Genomic DNA, 18,177 nt, shown 5'->3' with positions numbered 1-18,177 from the left:
TGCAATGCAATCTATACTATTAATAGAAACAATATCATCAGTTTTAACTTCTCGCCCAAAACATTCCTATACTATTATGGTTTGCGTAATATTGTAAAATATGTTAATACAATTCCTAATCGTAATACAATTGTGAATTAAAATAAAATTCCTAATAAAACATATATATTCTTTCCTACATTCCTATTCGTAATACAATTCTAGACTAAAATTACTAATCGTAATAATTCAATATATATATTTCTTTGCAATGCAATCTATCTATACTATTAATAAAAACAATATCCTCAGTTTTAACTTCCCGCCCAAAACACTCCTATACTATTATGGTTTGCGTAATATTGTAAAATACGGTAATACAATTCCTATCCGTAATACAATTGTAAATTCCGTAATACAATTGTAAATTAAAATAGAACTCCTAATAAAATATATATTCTTCCCTACATTTCTATTCGTAATACAATTCTATATTAAAATTACTAATCGTAATAATTCAGCATAAATATTTCTCTTCAATGCAATCTATACTTCTATACTATTAATATTAATAAAAACAATATCCTCAGTTTTAACTTCCCGCCCAAAACACTCCTTTACTATTATGGTTTGCGTTATATTGTAAAATACGGTAATACAATTCCTATTCGTAATACAATTGTAATTTAAAATAAAATTCCTAATAAAATATATATATTCTTCCCTACGTTCCTATTCGCAATACAATTCTAGATTAAAATTACTAATCGTAATAATTTAGTATATATATTTCTCTGCGATGCAATCTATACTATTAATAAAAACAATATTCTCAGTTTTAACTTCACGCCCAAAACACTCATATACTATTATGGTTTGCGTAATATTGTAAACAAAATTTTACATAATTCAACACGCAAGGCCAACCAATTTGCTTAACTACATTCGTACATGTAGGTGTCGGCGCACATGAGTCAAGCCTTTTTAAGTTCATTTTGGGATTTGATTTGCACCCCCCTACGCGTGAGAGAGAGCGTCTATGCTATACAATTCAATAAGCCTTAGAAAAACTCTTGTATAAGTAGTGGTGCAAACCACTTATCAAATCAATGTGGGACAAAAGCTACTTGAAAGGTTTTTCTCTCCATTTTTCTAACTCAAATGGGTCAACTTTGAGAACCAATTTCTCATTCACCCATTATCAGTTTTGAGCGTACAATATATCAATCTTTTCGTCTAACTACAAAGAACACGAATCTACTTTGACCCGACCCAAATCGAAAATGGACCCCACATATATTTGTACCACAATATTGCCACTAAAATGCCATTTTATGCTAATTTTTTCCAACAGTTATTTGTCCAGAGAATATCAACGTGTTGGAGGAAGAAGATGATATATAGTGAAGGGCAATATCATCTTCAATATATATCATCTTCTTCCTCCAACACAACGCTCTACGGTCAACCAACAATCACTCAACTGATTATCCCATTATTCCCAAGTAAATTTTTCTCTAATATAGTTATACTTACTGAATATCAAAATATAAGTGTACCTCAAGATCTTGCAATAACTAACCGAAAAGTAATTAAATTAATGATATATAATGCAATGCAAATTATCTACATATTGCATTTATACACTTATTTTAGAACACTGAATTTTTGTGATATTTGTTGCATGCAAGGAAGACTCATACTATAGTTTATTTGTCGATTTTTATATGTTATAAATCATAATATCATAAGAAACGGATACTTTGATGAAGTATGAAGCATGAGTAGTATGTCAATCAATGGTTATGGACATCGCATTTCAACAGTTTGGATGGCATCATTTCAAAAAGTCATACACTCCATTTGGTAATCTGGAGTGAAGTTTTGATTAACAGTTTAGATATATGATTCATATATTTTGATATATTTTTGTTTATTGTCTGATGCCAATATGATGATTTGAATTTTGAGAGCATAGAAACAAGCTCGAATCATGCTTATATGCTTGAATTGTCTTACCTCAAAGTTACTACCCACTATCACACAATGCTTTATGTTGTATGTTAGACTCAAGGTTACTAACTTCTCACAATAGTCAGAGATTTGCTTTATATGTATGAAATATTGACAAAAACAATTAGGCTTTAGATGTGAGTTTTACTTATATATACCTGAGAATTTGAAACATTTTGAAATTTAGTGATTGGTAAAATCAATATATTTTACAGTTTGACTATCAAAACTAATTTTATGGAAAAAATCACAGAATATATACATGTAGATTATAAAATTAAAATTTCAGTGTCAAAATCGTTATGACTCAATGCTTTGATTACATTAAAAGTGATTTTTAAAAATTTTAAACTCAAGATATGACACGCTTGATGAGTCGCACCTCGAAGGTCAGTGATCCGCTCGCCGACTTTAGATGTCATTGATCAAATTAATCAGTACATGTGAGACATGAATATTGCAAAAGGATGAACATATTTAAGTTGTAACTCTTTGTGTAAGGCAGAACCAGACGGTGAAAATCTATTAGAAGTACACACACATAAATTCTTAATAGTTTGAGATTGTATGATTTTCTTAATCATTCATTGACATTAATTAAAGGTCGGTGCACCTGTTATGTTATTGCGGAAGATAGACCATTCTCTTAGTCTTTATAACAGTACGCGACTCATCATCACAAAATTGGAAGATCACATTGTTGAAGCAAGAATAGTAAATGGGACACATGATGGAACCAAAGTTCTTATCCCTCGAATGTCTCTCACTCCTTCTAATACGAGATTTCCCTTCAAGTTCCAGCATAAATAATTCTCATTGATGCTTGCATATGCCATGACTATCAACAAAAGCCAGGGTCGAACACTAACTCACGTTGGGTTATTAATGAAAAAATCAGTTTTTAATTACGGTCAATTGTACATGGCTTTCTCTTGAGTCACCCATCATGATAGCCTGAAAGTGCTAATTAGTTCTAGATGAGGATGGACAAGATTGTGTTGTTACTACCAATGTTGTCTACAAAGAGATTTTCAATAATGTGTAAATACAACCGGTGATATTATGTTTTTTTCCAAGATGAAAAAATTACTATATATCTACACAAAAATATATCTTCCATACATATGAATTAGAATAACAATTGATTCATATAACTGAGTTATTAGAGAACGAGCATATTTACCCAATTTATAAAATTATAAACAATGATATATAAAATCTCTAAACTTCCAACACCGCATGCGTACATCTACACATTAGCTATTAATTAAGCAATTATTTACTGGAATTCAAACAAGGATAACATCAGAAAATATAATCAATTCAAACCATATCTTCAATTGCACTATATAATATTTGATGTTATAATTTATATAATTCTATATCGATCCAAATATTCTTAATATATTACAACAAATCCATTCTGTGCATCGCACGGGTGAAAATACTAGTAATAAATAAAATAAACTCGATCACCAATATATGATGGATTGATAGAGGAAAGACATCGGTAAACTAAAAATTAAATCCGTGTACCAATACATATCTATACTATATATCAAAACAGTATCCTCCTCCCAATTTTTCCCGCCCAAACTTAATGGCATTTTAGTAAAATCATTTAGTTTATTCATTTATTAATTTATTAATTAATTGTCCATATATATTTATTTTATTCATTTATTAATTTATTCATATATATATAAACAAAAGTGCCTGGACAATTTTTTCTGTCCAAACATGGACATTTTTATAAAATTAAACTCAAAATTATTTTAGTAAAATCATTAATTTTATTAATCAACCATATATATTTTCATAAAATTAGCAATCAATTATTATTACAATTAAAATTAATTACACTTTCCTTTGAGAGGACCCTTTGTTTCAAAATGTTTGTGCTATATATATCACCATATTTACAGGACAAGCCCAGCTGAATTTATCATTCCATATGACTAGAGTCTCTAAAAAACAATTACTCCATAGGAATGAGATTTAAAATGAGGTTTGAAGGGGAAGAAGCTCCTGAGCAGAAGTATGTCACATGTGTTAGCATTGTTGAGGGTGATGTGTCTTTTCTTCGTATCAATTCTAGACCAGTAACTAATATTATGAGCATTTTGTGGTGGTCTTTTTAGGTTTACTGGAACTATTGCTGGCATTGAAGATCGTGATCCCCACAAGTGGTCGAAATCAAAATGGAGATGTCTAAAGGTAATACCCTTAGCTTGTGTTTGAAAGGGAGGGGTTTGGTGATACATTTTTATTTGTGATGCCTAAAGTGATATGTATTGTTATCTTTAGGTACAGTGGGATGAAACTTCAACGATTCCAAGGCCTGATCAGGTTTCACCTTGGAAAATAGAGTCAAACTCTTTCTCCTTCTACACTAAATCCACTAATTTGTGCCAAGTTTTCCCCTCAAAATTTAGGTGCATTTATTATAAATTAATTTCTGTTAAATAATCATACTTTACTATGTGTTTATGTTTATTGGTTATAATGTTATTTATAAACAAGAAAATTGCAAATTTTATTTACAAAATTACGATCAAATAATGATTTTAGTCTCCAATTATCTAATATAATAATAATAATAATAATAATAATAATAATTCTTGAACATTTGATTCTCTAATTCTTGATGATTTATTTTTGTTTTTAAATGATTCGGGCAAAGGAGAGGAGGAGAAGGAGAGAGAAGAATTTTTGTTTTTTCCTTTGATAATCTCGGTCAAAATAAGAGGAAGGGAGAAGAAATATTTAGCCAATAAATTCCTAGCCAATCATAATTAAAACTAATAAGACTAATTGATAAATCATAACAATTAGAAATATTAGGATAGGATGATTTTGTGAAGTATATCCATTACCATTTATATATGTATATATAATTAACGTATGTATATTAATTTATATATATTTACATATCTATATATAACGTACATACATAATATATATATCAAAATAGTGATGATAATAATGACTATTATAAATGTTTGCAAAAATAGTGATAATAATAATAATAATAATAATATATAATAATCTATATTTATACTCTATACTGTATATAAAAGCAATATCCTCCAAAATTTGTGGTTCGGCCAAAATAAGAGCACCATTGGTGCTGAAACAAGGCAATAAGATATAATAATCAGTAAATTGTAACTTGTAATCAATGAGCAATAATCTTTATAACTGATAATGCACCACCCATCTATTGCTAGGGTCTTTTTTTAATCCAGGCAGTGTGGTCCAGAATCTGTGTTATCCCTTGTGAACAGCATGAAAGATGGCAGGTTGCTAGGTCTGAAGAACATATACAGGATCTTTGCATGGGAATCTCACTTGTACATTGGTTTATAGTTTTGATATTGTGTTAGCACCCAAAAAAAAAAGCATTTATGCACAAAAGAACAGTGTTTAAAGATAATAGGATATGATATGGATGTAAATTGTATTTCAGATCAATCCATTTTGTAGACAGTTGTTTCTTGACCTTCATCTTAAGGCAATATTGTATCACTCTTTCTGCTGAAGACTGTTTTACTTAAATATTTGTTGTTGGTTATGGTGTCACATCATGCAATACTTTATCTTTACAATGTTCTTAGCAGACACATTTTAATGCCACCGTCAAAGTTCTAAAATTATCTTTATCCTGCAAATATCTCTAATTATTTATTCTACATTCCTACAAATCTATCTCACTTTTATATTATATTATAAATATAATAATAAAGTAATATAATAATGAAGTAATATTAAAAGAAAAAAAAAGTAAAATGGTTGGCAGCAAAAGCTGCCGCCCAGCTAATACGTACAAAAAGCTGTCATTGCCAATTCTCTCTCTATTTACTAATTTAGTCAACCCTCTCTTCATTTACAATACACTTAGCTTTAAATTAAAAAAAAAAAATTCTCTCTTGCCATGTCACTTTGCCAATCTTAAATTTGCAGGGATAATGACCATCCAAGACATGGGAGGGAATGTTTACAGAAGTACAACCAAACCTACTTCACAATTACAAAGAAATAATAAAGAAGAAAATGAAGCTAAACTACATCCGGCAGATCACTCGCGTACAATGGGGTGATACTAAACATGTCTACTTTGAAGCAACCTCAAGAATGGTGTCTTGATATATTAACTTAACGATGTAGTCTGTGACTCTATTATGTTTCCTATAAATATAACACATTTAAACCATAGTAATTTTGATATGCCAACTTAACGAGATAGTCCGTGACTCTATTCTGCTCCCTATAAATATACACCAGATTGATTTCTCATTATTGCTTCAACTCCTTGCAAAGTGCAATTAAATTTATGATTGACCCTTCGCATTACCATTTTTGTACAAGCTTACCATTCTAACTAAATCTCCAATTACAACATTCAAATCACTTTCAACCTTCGCATTATCCATAATGGGGAATAATTTTTGCGTTGAAATCAATTGACTTTTTTAGGCGAACGTTCATTTCACACTTTTATGAATATGACACATTTTTTAGTATGTCACTAAGCTGTAAATAATTTCACAAAAGTATTTGAAGCCCAGTGAAGGATGTCCAAAGAGCCCATCAAATCCTGAGGTCCAGCCCAGTATCAGGTATCCATCCGGAAACGGAGGATCAAGGATGGGCATTTTAGTCTAAACATATTACAACGGATCTTTTGGTATTTCGAAAAAGTAGCCGTCGGTGCTTTGACATCTATAAAACCATCGTTTTCTAGTGAATCTCTCGTTTCTCTGTTCTCTGCGCTTTCTCCGAATCCTACCTGGTCAAGGCAATCCACCATCGGCGGCTCTCCATCTCCAACACTTTCAATCTCAATCATCTCCCGTTTATCTGTTCTCTGCCCTAGCTTTCTCCCTGATCAAGATTCAAGGCAATCCACCGTTGGCGGCTCTCGATCTCCAACACTTTCAATCTCGATTTCTTGTTTGATATATATTTTCTTTTATTTCATTGTGTTTTTTCTCTCTCTCTCTTAACGCTCTAATCTGTTCTATTTCAGACCCCTTGGGCCCTTGCTAGATTAATTCGTGCGCGATTCTTTAGTAGTAGTGTTTTTTTGGTGTTATTAACGTGATGGATGCAGGATTAAGGAACTCTGTTTCTTCAAACAAGACTCAATCCCGTTTCCCTCTTCAGGAAGAGTATGTTCCTCTGTTCAAATGCAATCTGATAAGGCGGTAATGGTGTAATGGTAAGGAGAAGATTAATCAAGCACTGGACATAATTCAATGGAATACAGAGAAGTGAATTCATAAGAAATTTACATTAAACAAAAATTGGTTCGGTCACAATCTCAGTAATTGTTCTATTCAATGACAAAGCTTATTAATAAATATGTGTTGCAATTGCAAGTTGGGATCATCCCATGGTTAATCCTGTGTACGTACTAGGGTCAACAAAACTATATGATGCAAGTCATTAGGCATCCTTATACATTTTTACTGTATTGTCATAATTGAGTAGGATTCAACTTAAACAAGCATCCAAGTCCTATATCACAATAATTCCACCCAAACAAAACCCTAGCTAACTCAGATTTTGCATATGAGACACCAAATCATGAGAAAAAGGAATTCTTAAATTTCTAAACCCCTGAACTAGGTACAAATAATTCATAATAAATTTAAATATATATAATAAAAAACAAATCACAGCAAAGTTTAAAATAAAAAAGCTACAGCGAAATCTATCTTATTCTAACTAATGAGAGAAAAAAATCACCCAAATCATAACAAAAATAGAGTTTATACATAGATGCTTGGGTGGAAATTAGTTGATTAGGGTTTGTATTTACCTGGATATGAATCTTCTCTTGTAAGCTTGGGTCCTTTGGAAGACTTTCACTAGGGTTTTGCAGAGATAAAGGCAGAGAGAATAGTGATGAGATGAGGGGAAAATAGTGAAATTAGAAGCAGAGAAAATTTTATTATACTGTAGTATAGTGAGATCAGGGGAAAACCATATCACAGACGAAGGTTCTTAGGCCTCTTTAGTCTGTGAGAACAGCAAAATACACATGTAATTATCAAAATTAAAAGGATCTAATCCATTCTAAATAACTAACCTTGCTGGCGAGAAGAAATTACTGAACCATGGTGCCGATGCGGAAACGACAGTACTCTTGTCGCAGTGGAAATGGTGATGGTGTCTCGGATGGGTGTTGGTGAAGATTGTACTGCCAGACTGCTACTATGGTAGTGTAGAGAGGTGAAGTTGAGGATGGTACTAATTGAAGATTTTTAGACAAAATTTTTTTTCATTTCTAAAGGGATTGTTAGGCGCCAAATGATAAAAAGTTTCCCGCAAAATATTTTCACTTTTTCTGACGTTTTATACAAAAAATGATTTTTAAAATAAAATATTTAGGGACGTTTATTATAAAACGTCATTGATTCTATATCTTTACTGACAAAAAAATCATATTTCGTCAGCAAACATTACAAAAAAAAAATATTGTCTCTACCAAAATATATAGTGACGTTATTTAATATAACGTCGCAAATTATTATTTTTAGCGACGTTTTCTAGAGCGTTGCTAAAATTTTCATCGGGAAATGAAAGATTTCTTGTAGTGTACCTATTCTACCACCTAAACCCTAAACCAACCCCTAAAATCTTAAATCCAAAACCTTAAAACCCTAAACCCAAAACCTCTTAAACTTACCCTAAAGCCTTAAACCATAAACCTTAAACCTTAAACTCTAAGCCTTAAATCTTTCAAAACCCTAAACCCTAAAATCTTAAACCCCAAACTCTAACACCCTAAATCTTAAAATCTTAAACCCCAAACCCTAAAGTCCATCCATTGGTGCTACGGAAAATTTCACTTTCAAGTAAGTTAACAAGTCGAATATCCGGTTGTTTTCGCCAGAGTCTGCTTTTACACTTGAGCGATAAGTTAAAAGGGGCTCTACAGATACAACTAACATAAGTACAAGAAGGCGGGCATCGGTTGTTGCGGTGGAGCTAGCTACCCGACCGAAACAATCGCCTAGAGGCTGAGGTCAAGAGTCTCCCCTTGAATAATTAAATTCAAGGAAGTAGGCATCAAGGGCGAAGAAGCGAAGAGGCCATACGGGGATTACAATCAGGTTGTTAAGGCGGTATATTCTTGTTATGAGTGCTAAGGGGATTGCTATATATCAAGACAAAAAACATATGTTCCATACAAATGATTTAAGATAACAATTGATTGTATAACTGAGTTGCTAGAGAACAAGTACATTTGCCCAATTTATAAAATTCCTAAATAATGATATATAAAATCTCCAAAGTTAAAACACCGCATGCGTAGATCTACAATAAAATCTCCAAAGTTAAAACACCGCATGCGTAGATCTACATATTAACTATTAATTTGAGCAATTATTTGCTCAAACTCAAATAATGATAACATCAAAAAACATAAATGATCCAAAACATATCTTCAATTGCACTATATAATATTTAATGTTTTAATTTAAATAATTATATATTGATCCAAATATTTTTAATATATTATAACAAATTCATTCCGTGCATCGCACGGGCGAAAATACTAGTTTAGTTCAAAAATGATAACGTAAATATGTTGAAATGCAAAATGAGGCGGGGAAAAAGGAGACAAATGGTCGAGAATTACTCTATTAATAATAAACAACAACATTGCTTTACGTTTAAGGAAAAGATGCCATATACTCCTATAATCCGGCAAATAGTCAAAACCTCTCTATCTCTATAATATATATATATATATATATATATATATATATATATATATATATATACATACTAGTCTTTCTTATGCGCGAGGCGCAAAAAATAAGTGACCAATATTAGTATTTTATATTAAAATTTTAAATTTATTTAAATTGAATATTTATATTTTTATAAATATAATAATAATAATGTAAAATATTTTTATAAATTGGATATTTATATTTTTAAAAATAACTAATATATAACTCTAATATTTAATGTGTATATTATTATTATTATTATTATTGAAGAAGATAAGAAAATATATGGTGCATGCATGTGCATAGTAACAACAGTGGAAAAGTTAACGTAAGTTATAACGGTAGGAGTATATTTGTCCAAAATATTATGTAGTACAACTTTTATAGCATAATGTACAAAAAAACTTAACGGAAAAAACGGACATAAATGAGGGATATAATCATATAACATTTATTCACATTTATTATGTTTATATATATATATATATATATATATATATATATATATATATATATATATATATATATATAGGTTTAATTAGGTACGTTGGCTACTTTCGGTGCGAAAATGTAGTGAACCATGACCAATGACTCTCTTAAAATAAATTCTATAAGAAATGTGCATTTGAAAGCTTAAAACCATGCACTTAAAGGTACAAAAATGTGCACTTGAATGCAAAAAATTTGCACTCGAAGTCAAATAGATGTGCAATTAATGCAATTTATAGTACCAAAAAGGGATGTTATATATTCAATTTAAGTGTTATTAAACCAATTACTCATACAAATCATTTGTAAATCTCATAAATTTCATTAGAAATTTAGTTACTCCCTCTGTCTCATTTTACCTGTCCTACTTACTATTCATTGGTCAAACCAACTCTTTCTTCTTTGTTTATTTTCTTTAGTAATTTTTACTCATTTTTAAATTTGATTTTTTGTGATTAATAGTACTTTTAGTGTAGTTTCTAAATATATAAATTTTGTATATTAATACTAAACTTAATATTATGAAAAATTGGACTGAAAATAACTTCAATCAAGTCTCGTTAACTGAACCAGACACATAAAATGAGACTGAGGTAGTATATATTATTGAAAATAATGCACAAGATATAACAAATACTGCCCATAATTTTACACTTGAAGGCATAAAAACATGCACTTGAAGGCAAAAAATCTGCACTGAAGAAAAAAAGGGTTCACTTAAATGCTAAGCATTTTTTTACACAATAGTAAGACACACATACACTTGTAGACATTAAATTGAGTACTTGAAAGGCATAAAGATGATCACTAGAAGACAAAGGAAAAAAAAAAAAGACACAAAGAAAAAATTTGAAGAAAATTAATTGTGCACTTTTAGAAAGGAAAACATGCACTTGAAGGCTAAAAAATGCACTAGAAGGAAAAAAAAAAAAAAGGTTCAATGGAATGCTAAGTATTTTTTTTTTTGTAACACAATAGTAAGACACGCATGCACTTGTAGGCATAAAATTGAGCACTTGAAAGCATAAAAAGGATTGCTAGAAAATAAGGGGAAAAAGATACTAAAAGGGAAAATTATAAGAAAATTAATTGTGCATTCTTAGAAAGGAAAACATGCACTTGAAAGCTTCAAAACGTGCACTTAAATGTTAAAATTTTGCACTCAAAGACATGTGCACTCAAAGAAGAAACTAAATACTGAAACAAAACAGAAGCACTCAAAGAAAATAAATATGCACTTAAGAAGAAATATGTAATCGTATACAATTAAAAAAGCAATTTGACTTAGCTTATTTACTCAAAATTATAAATATGCCACCACGCGGTATTTAATTAATATTAAGTTGTTCATTTGGATCCAGAACGAAGTTAATGAGACGATTGCATGCAGCCAAAAATGAGTCAAATTGGTTTCAAATTAATGCTCCAAAACCAACCAAATTCACTTAGCAAATTTTATTGTGGACTACGGTCCATATAGTAATATGGTCTATAAAATAAATATCATTTTAATTACACTTCAGTTTCAATTGACAATATTGTTCTGTTTTTTTTTAAAGATAATATTGTTCTGTTTTTTAATTTCATTTTTCACACACTAGTTTCATTATAGTAATACAAATGTATCATTTTGATTCTACTACAGTTTCATTTGCAATATATATTATTCGTAAATTATGCCGTGGACCCAGGTCCACATTGCAAGGTGGACCTGGGTCCAATATGATGCCGTTTCACTTTTTTTTTTTTTTTAATTACTAAACATATAACCCTGAAATGTGTGAATATGGAGGTTTCAAATTGTGAATATGGACTATAGAATTTGTGAATGTAGAGTTATGAATGTGTGAATCTGTAGTAGAGTTAACAGAGTTCTACAACTTGTAGCCCTGTAATGTGTGAATGTGGAATTTCCAAGTTGTGAACATGGAGTATAGGACCTGTGAATATAGAGTTTTGAATGTGTGAATGCATAACAGTGGTAATATAGTTACTAAACATATAGCCCTGTAATGTGTGAATGTAGAGTTTGTGTTCTATTGCGATGAGGAGCCATTAACGCCATTAATTTTTTTTTTGTTTTAAAAAAATTGTGAAACGGCGTTGTATTGGACCCAGGTCAACCTTGCAATGTGGACCTGGGTCCACGGCATAACAACTGTATATTATTGTATGAGTTCTATTTTGTAGTTTCATTTTCCACACACACTAGTTTAATTATAATAATACTAAGGAAAAAGTGTCAAATTGGCCCCCTAAGTTGGGTAGATAGTGTAATTAGGCCCCCTAACTGAAAAAAGTAGGGGTGGGCACTTCGGGATTCGGTACGGTTTTTTTCGATTTTGGTTTCGGTATCGGTATTTCGGTATTACAAAAAATGATACCATTCGGTTTTACAATAAAGTTCGGTTCGGTTTCGGTTCGGTATGAAACGGTTCGGTTTCTGTTCGAAATTATTTTGGTTCGGGATTCGGTTAGGTTTAGGATGTTCAATTTTCAACATTTACTAATTTTCCAAAAACACACTGCCAAACAATACATATTCGCATAATCCAAAGTCTAAAATTTAAATATTACATAAAAACAAAACAATTCAAACACAAAATTAACATAGCAATCCAAATTGTAAAGTAATATCTTGTTCATCCATCATCCCCTCATAACGGATCAATATTAATTATTATTATTTATTATTATATTTAAAAACCGAACGGTTTTCGGTTCGGTATCTCTATATTAAGTACCATTCGGTTCTTCCGGTTTATACCGAACCACTTCGGTACGGTTCGGTTTGGTTCGGTTGTGCCCAACCCTAGAAAAAAGCTTCATTCAAGCCCACTAAACCTGCAAAAAAGTGTAATTGAGTCCTAAATGACTTGTTTATCGGGTCAAATTTAGTTAGGGTGTCTAATTGCACTATCTACCCGACTTAGAGGGCCAATTTGAAACTTTTTCATTTTTTTATTTTTCAAAACAAATATTTTTTATTTATTATAAATAAAAAATAAAAAATAAAAAATATTTAAAAAAACAGCCACCTGCAGTTTAATAATTTGGTCCTACTGTCAAATTAATTTGTAAAATTCGTCCCAAGTATTGATCATACTCACTTTCCCGTCCTTAAGTTATCATTTATGTTGCACTTTTTTGTCCCTTAGAGTTGAAATTGCCCTTGTAAATTTCGTCTCTAATGTTTTATTAGTAAAGGGATAAAAAATGGAACATCAATGATAACTTAGAGACGAAAAGTGAGTATGACCAATACTTAGGAACGAATTATACAATTACCCTATAACCTAGGGACGAAAAATGTAATTTTCTGTTTTTTTTTTTTAAATTATATAAAATAATATTTTTGAATTATTTAAAATAATTTTACAAAACTTTTTTAATAATATAAAAACTATTATTTAAAAAAAATTAAAAAAAAAAACAAACAAAAAAAAAACAAAACAACACAAAAGTCGGCAGTCCCAGCTGGGACTGCCGACTTTTGTTTTTTTTTTTTTTTTTTTTTTAATATTTAAAAATAAATAATATTTTTAATAAATAAAAAAATATTTGTTTTGAAAAATAAAATAAAATAATGAACAAGCGTCAAATTGGTCTCTTAAATCGGTTGGATAGTGTAATTAGACCCCCTAACTGAATCTGACCTGATAAACAAGTAATTTAGAACTCAATTGCACTTTTTTGCAGGTTTAGGGGACTTCAATGAATCTTTTTTCAGTTAGAGAGCCTAATTGCACTATCCACCCGACTTAGGGGGTCAATTTGACACTTTTTCCTAATACTAAAATACTATTTTAATTACACTTCACGTTTATGTGACAAATGACAATATTTGTTATTGTATGATGTTTTGGATTTTAGTTTCATTTTTCACACACACCATCCAGTTTCATTTTAACAATACTAAAGTATCATCTTAATTATACTACATTTTCATTTAACAATATACGTTGTTGAATGAGCTATATGTTTTTTAGTTTCGTTTTTCACACACAGTAATTTACTTTTAGTAACACTAAAGTATCATTTTAATTATATTATAGTTTCATTTAACAATATATGTTGTTTAATGAGCTTTGTTTTTTAATTTCATTTTTCACACACAATAATTTTATTTTAACAACATTAAAGTATCATTTTAATTATACTACAATGTCATTTGAGGACCATGGTCACATAGCACTATGGATCTTGTTCGACTGTATAACAATTGCATTCACTTCAAGTAACAGTAGAGCGGCATCCAATTCTGTAATTAAAAGACAAATTTATAGAAAAATAAAATTGAAAGAATACACATAAAATGAAAAAGGGATGAAGAGTAGTATGAGGTCAAATGGTAAAAAACCACAACAAATAAAAGAAGATAGAATAAGAACTCTTGGGAAAACATAATATGCTTTGAACATGCATGAAAAAAACTTTAAACTGCAATTGGGTGCCAGCGAATCTATACAGATAACAAAATCCTAAAATTATTTACATTAATATCAAAAGACCGAGAATAAACTTCACAAATTAAAAAAATCGAATGTGTTGAATACTTGGGTAATCTTTGTGCATATAGTTAAGGCATGATTAACTACAAATAACAGTTGATAACGACTAATGCTTCCATTTACTTAAGTGTACAAAGCATGTAGAGAAAAAATGTAGGTAAAGTATAGTGCAAATCCATAAATTGGCTCTCAATGGCCTTCTTTATTTATTGTTCTTGAGTAAAATAGAGACAAAGTAAAGAGCCTAGCATCATGAGTCTTGTTTAGAGAGAGAGAAGAGAGGAAAAAAGGTCCTCTTACCAAATGGTCAAATGCCCTTATATAGGCCTAAATGTTGACCTGCTGATTTTGATTTTGATCCGAACTGTTTGATCCTGACCCGCTACAAAACGGGAGTGTGGACGTATAGGGAGGTCAAAACCGGGGAATATTCCTTATCAAGTAGTCCCCGCAGTCCGTGCCTTGACGTCGAGCTAATGAGGAAGGATTCGGGATGAAAAATCTAACCATACAGTCCGCGACTTAAGCCGGTTGCCTCGTTAAAAACCTTAGACTAAGAAAAAATCCAGTTGGAAAAAATCTTAGCTAAGGAAAAAATAGCACAACCTTAGGCACCAATGAAGAAAGAGTTCGGGTTGGAAAAACTGACCGATAGTGCGTGACTTATACCGGTTGCCTCGTTAAAAACCTTAGACTAAGAAAAAACCCAATGGGAAAAAATCTTAGCTAAGGAAAAAAGAGCACAACCTTAAGCATAGTCTTTTGTACTATAAGGGTCACCCGAACTCTATCGATCTAGGGATCGGATTCGTGATACGCTTGAGATGCCAAATTTTATCGATCTAGTGACCGGATTATTAGTTATGACCTGGAGGTCAAATTAATTATGATTTAGAGTTTCAATTTTACCAATCGAGGGCTTGGACTTACCTACAATCTAAGGTTCGAATCTTACCAATCAAGAGATTGGGTTTCACCAATTGGGAGATACCCAATCTCGAGATTGGATTTTTAATGAGATCTAGCGATCAAGTCTTACCAATCAAGGGATTGGATTTATTCACGGCCCAAAGACCTTTATTGATCTTACCGATCATAAGTGGGAATGCTTCTCCCAATGCCCTTTACTCGGGCTAACTGGTCGTAACTTGTTTGAGCTCGGTCAAGCCTCGATCCGGATTACCTAGTTACAAGATCGTTCTTAGTCGATCGCGCTCGGTTAGTTTCGATTACCATGTTGATCATTACGATGGTCTTTGGGAATCGAAAAGTATACGAATGATGCGATTTCCCCTTTTGCACTCCGTTACGAACCGAGAGTCCCAAGTGGAGGACGCTAAGAGACGCGAAAAGTCTAATGAGACCGGGAAAGTCATTATGCTCGGGAAATATGCTATGGTGTGCTAGTCACAAATATCGCTTTGCTCGGGAAGTGTATTACAGTCGAGAATTGCTTCATTGAGCTCCGTAGATCGAGGGATTTGCCTTATAATTGCCCTACAACCCCACTAGCAGCCTCTCCACTCCCTATGATGCGAGGACTGTCAACACAAGGGAGTAGACATGATGTGCCAGTGGGTGCATGCACTGCACCCGGTAGGGTGCTGAATGTGCACCAAATGCGCACAAAGTGAGTAGTCTTCTGCCATCTCTTTCATTTTGGACCCACAAAAAACTTAACTTTGCAGGAGTAACAATCAACTTAAAAACCATTACCCACATCAACAAAAAACCATCTTTAAGTTTTTAATATGACAAAAACCATAAAAAAAAACTTGATATGGATGCTCTTAGACATACAACAATGTGTATCATAAGTCTCTCTTTTGTAAATTGTGGCTCTTTTCTCTCTTTACTTTTTTAGCAATCTCTAGAGCTTCTTCTTAGAGATTTGAATACTCTGTCATAGGTTTAGTTATTGGTTTGGAAGTAATTCAAACTCCGCTCCTACAAAGTTAGTATCACAATCTCTTCTTTGAACCACTTTGCTTGTGAGAACTATGGATAAATCCTTTTTTTTTTTTTTGACCTTAGTTTCCAACCATTAAATCTACTAAATGGACAAGTCATATTTGTTCATATTTTTCTCATATTATTTTAGGAGGATTGGAGGAATACCTACCATTACTCTAATAATATAACATTATTATAAAAAAAAATGAGATATAGTAATATCTTTATAAATCTTTTTACATTTTAACGGCTAATACTAAATATCTAATTTTACCAAATATTTTTATACAAACAACTAATTTAATCATGTGGTTAAAATATGCTAATCATTAAAGACCAATACAATCAATAGCCAAACAAGTCCAAAGTCTGGATGATAATCTTATAATCCCAATCCAGCATATGGATATATGACAAATTATTGTGTGCACTATGATCCACACAATGCTATGTGAACTATAATATACATTTTTAATATATTAAAAGTACATTATTCATTTACTGAATATACACTATACAAAAATAATATACTTTCAATACTCTAACAATATATTTTTCCTGAATATAATGTATATTTTAAATATATTTAAAACACATTATTTATGTACTGAATGGAGCAAATTGTCATTTTGGTCCACTGACTATAGGGGTCATGTTAATTGCAGTCTACGACTTTCAAAACTGTTAATTGCATACCATGACTATTCAATTTTTATCAATTTTGGTCACTCCGGCCAAATTGCCGGCCAATTGTTGCTGGAAGTTAAAATAATTATGGTATTTTAGTCATTTCACATTTTTCTCTTCTTCTCCGGCGAACCAATTTTCCTCCTTCTTCGGCGGACCAGGCAACCATGGATTTGTGTACAGAGCTTAAATTAAAGCCTGGTCTCTCTTCTACTCCGGCCACGACGTTGCGCTGAGCTTGTTCGGAGGAGGAGCAAAGCGAGAGGAAAGCTTCTCCGGTGAACCAGGTAGCCACATCGACGCATTCGAAAGCTTTGAAAATGGGAGTAAAGGCGCTCTTATTTCCTGGATAATAACAGCAACACCAACGGCAGCTGCCATTGCAGCTTCATGTACTGTGATTTTCACTACTCCCTACCTAATACTTCTCTTCCACAAAAAATCTGATTTTTATATTGTTTATTTCTTTGTTCTTTGTTCTTCATGTACTGCCATTGCAGTAAAGGCGCCGTCTTGCCGGAATTGCAGGTAAATATACTCTGTAATGGTTTACGTTAGTATCGTTGAGAGTTATTTTGGTATTGTTTATTTCTTTGTTCTTTGCAGATCTCACCTTCTTACAGGTCCACAATAAGAGCACTACGAGAAGAAAAAAAGAATTTGTCGGAGAAGAAGAAGAATTCGTCGGAGAAGAAGAATATATGGGTGAAATGACTAAAATACCCTCACTATTTTAACTTTTAAAATTTTCTGGCGAAATTTGGCCGGAGTGACTAAAATTGATAAAAATTGAATAC

The sequence above is a fragment of the Ipomoea triloba genome, chromosome 6 (genome assembly GCF_003576645.1).
Source record: "Ipomoea triloba cultivar NCNSP0323 chromosome 6, ASM357664v1".
Taxonomy (NCBI): Eukaryota; Viridiplantae; Streptophyta; class Magnoliopsida; order Solanales; family Convolvulaceae; genus Ipomoea; species Ipomoea triloba.
This window is presented reverse-complemented; position numbering follows the sequence as displayed.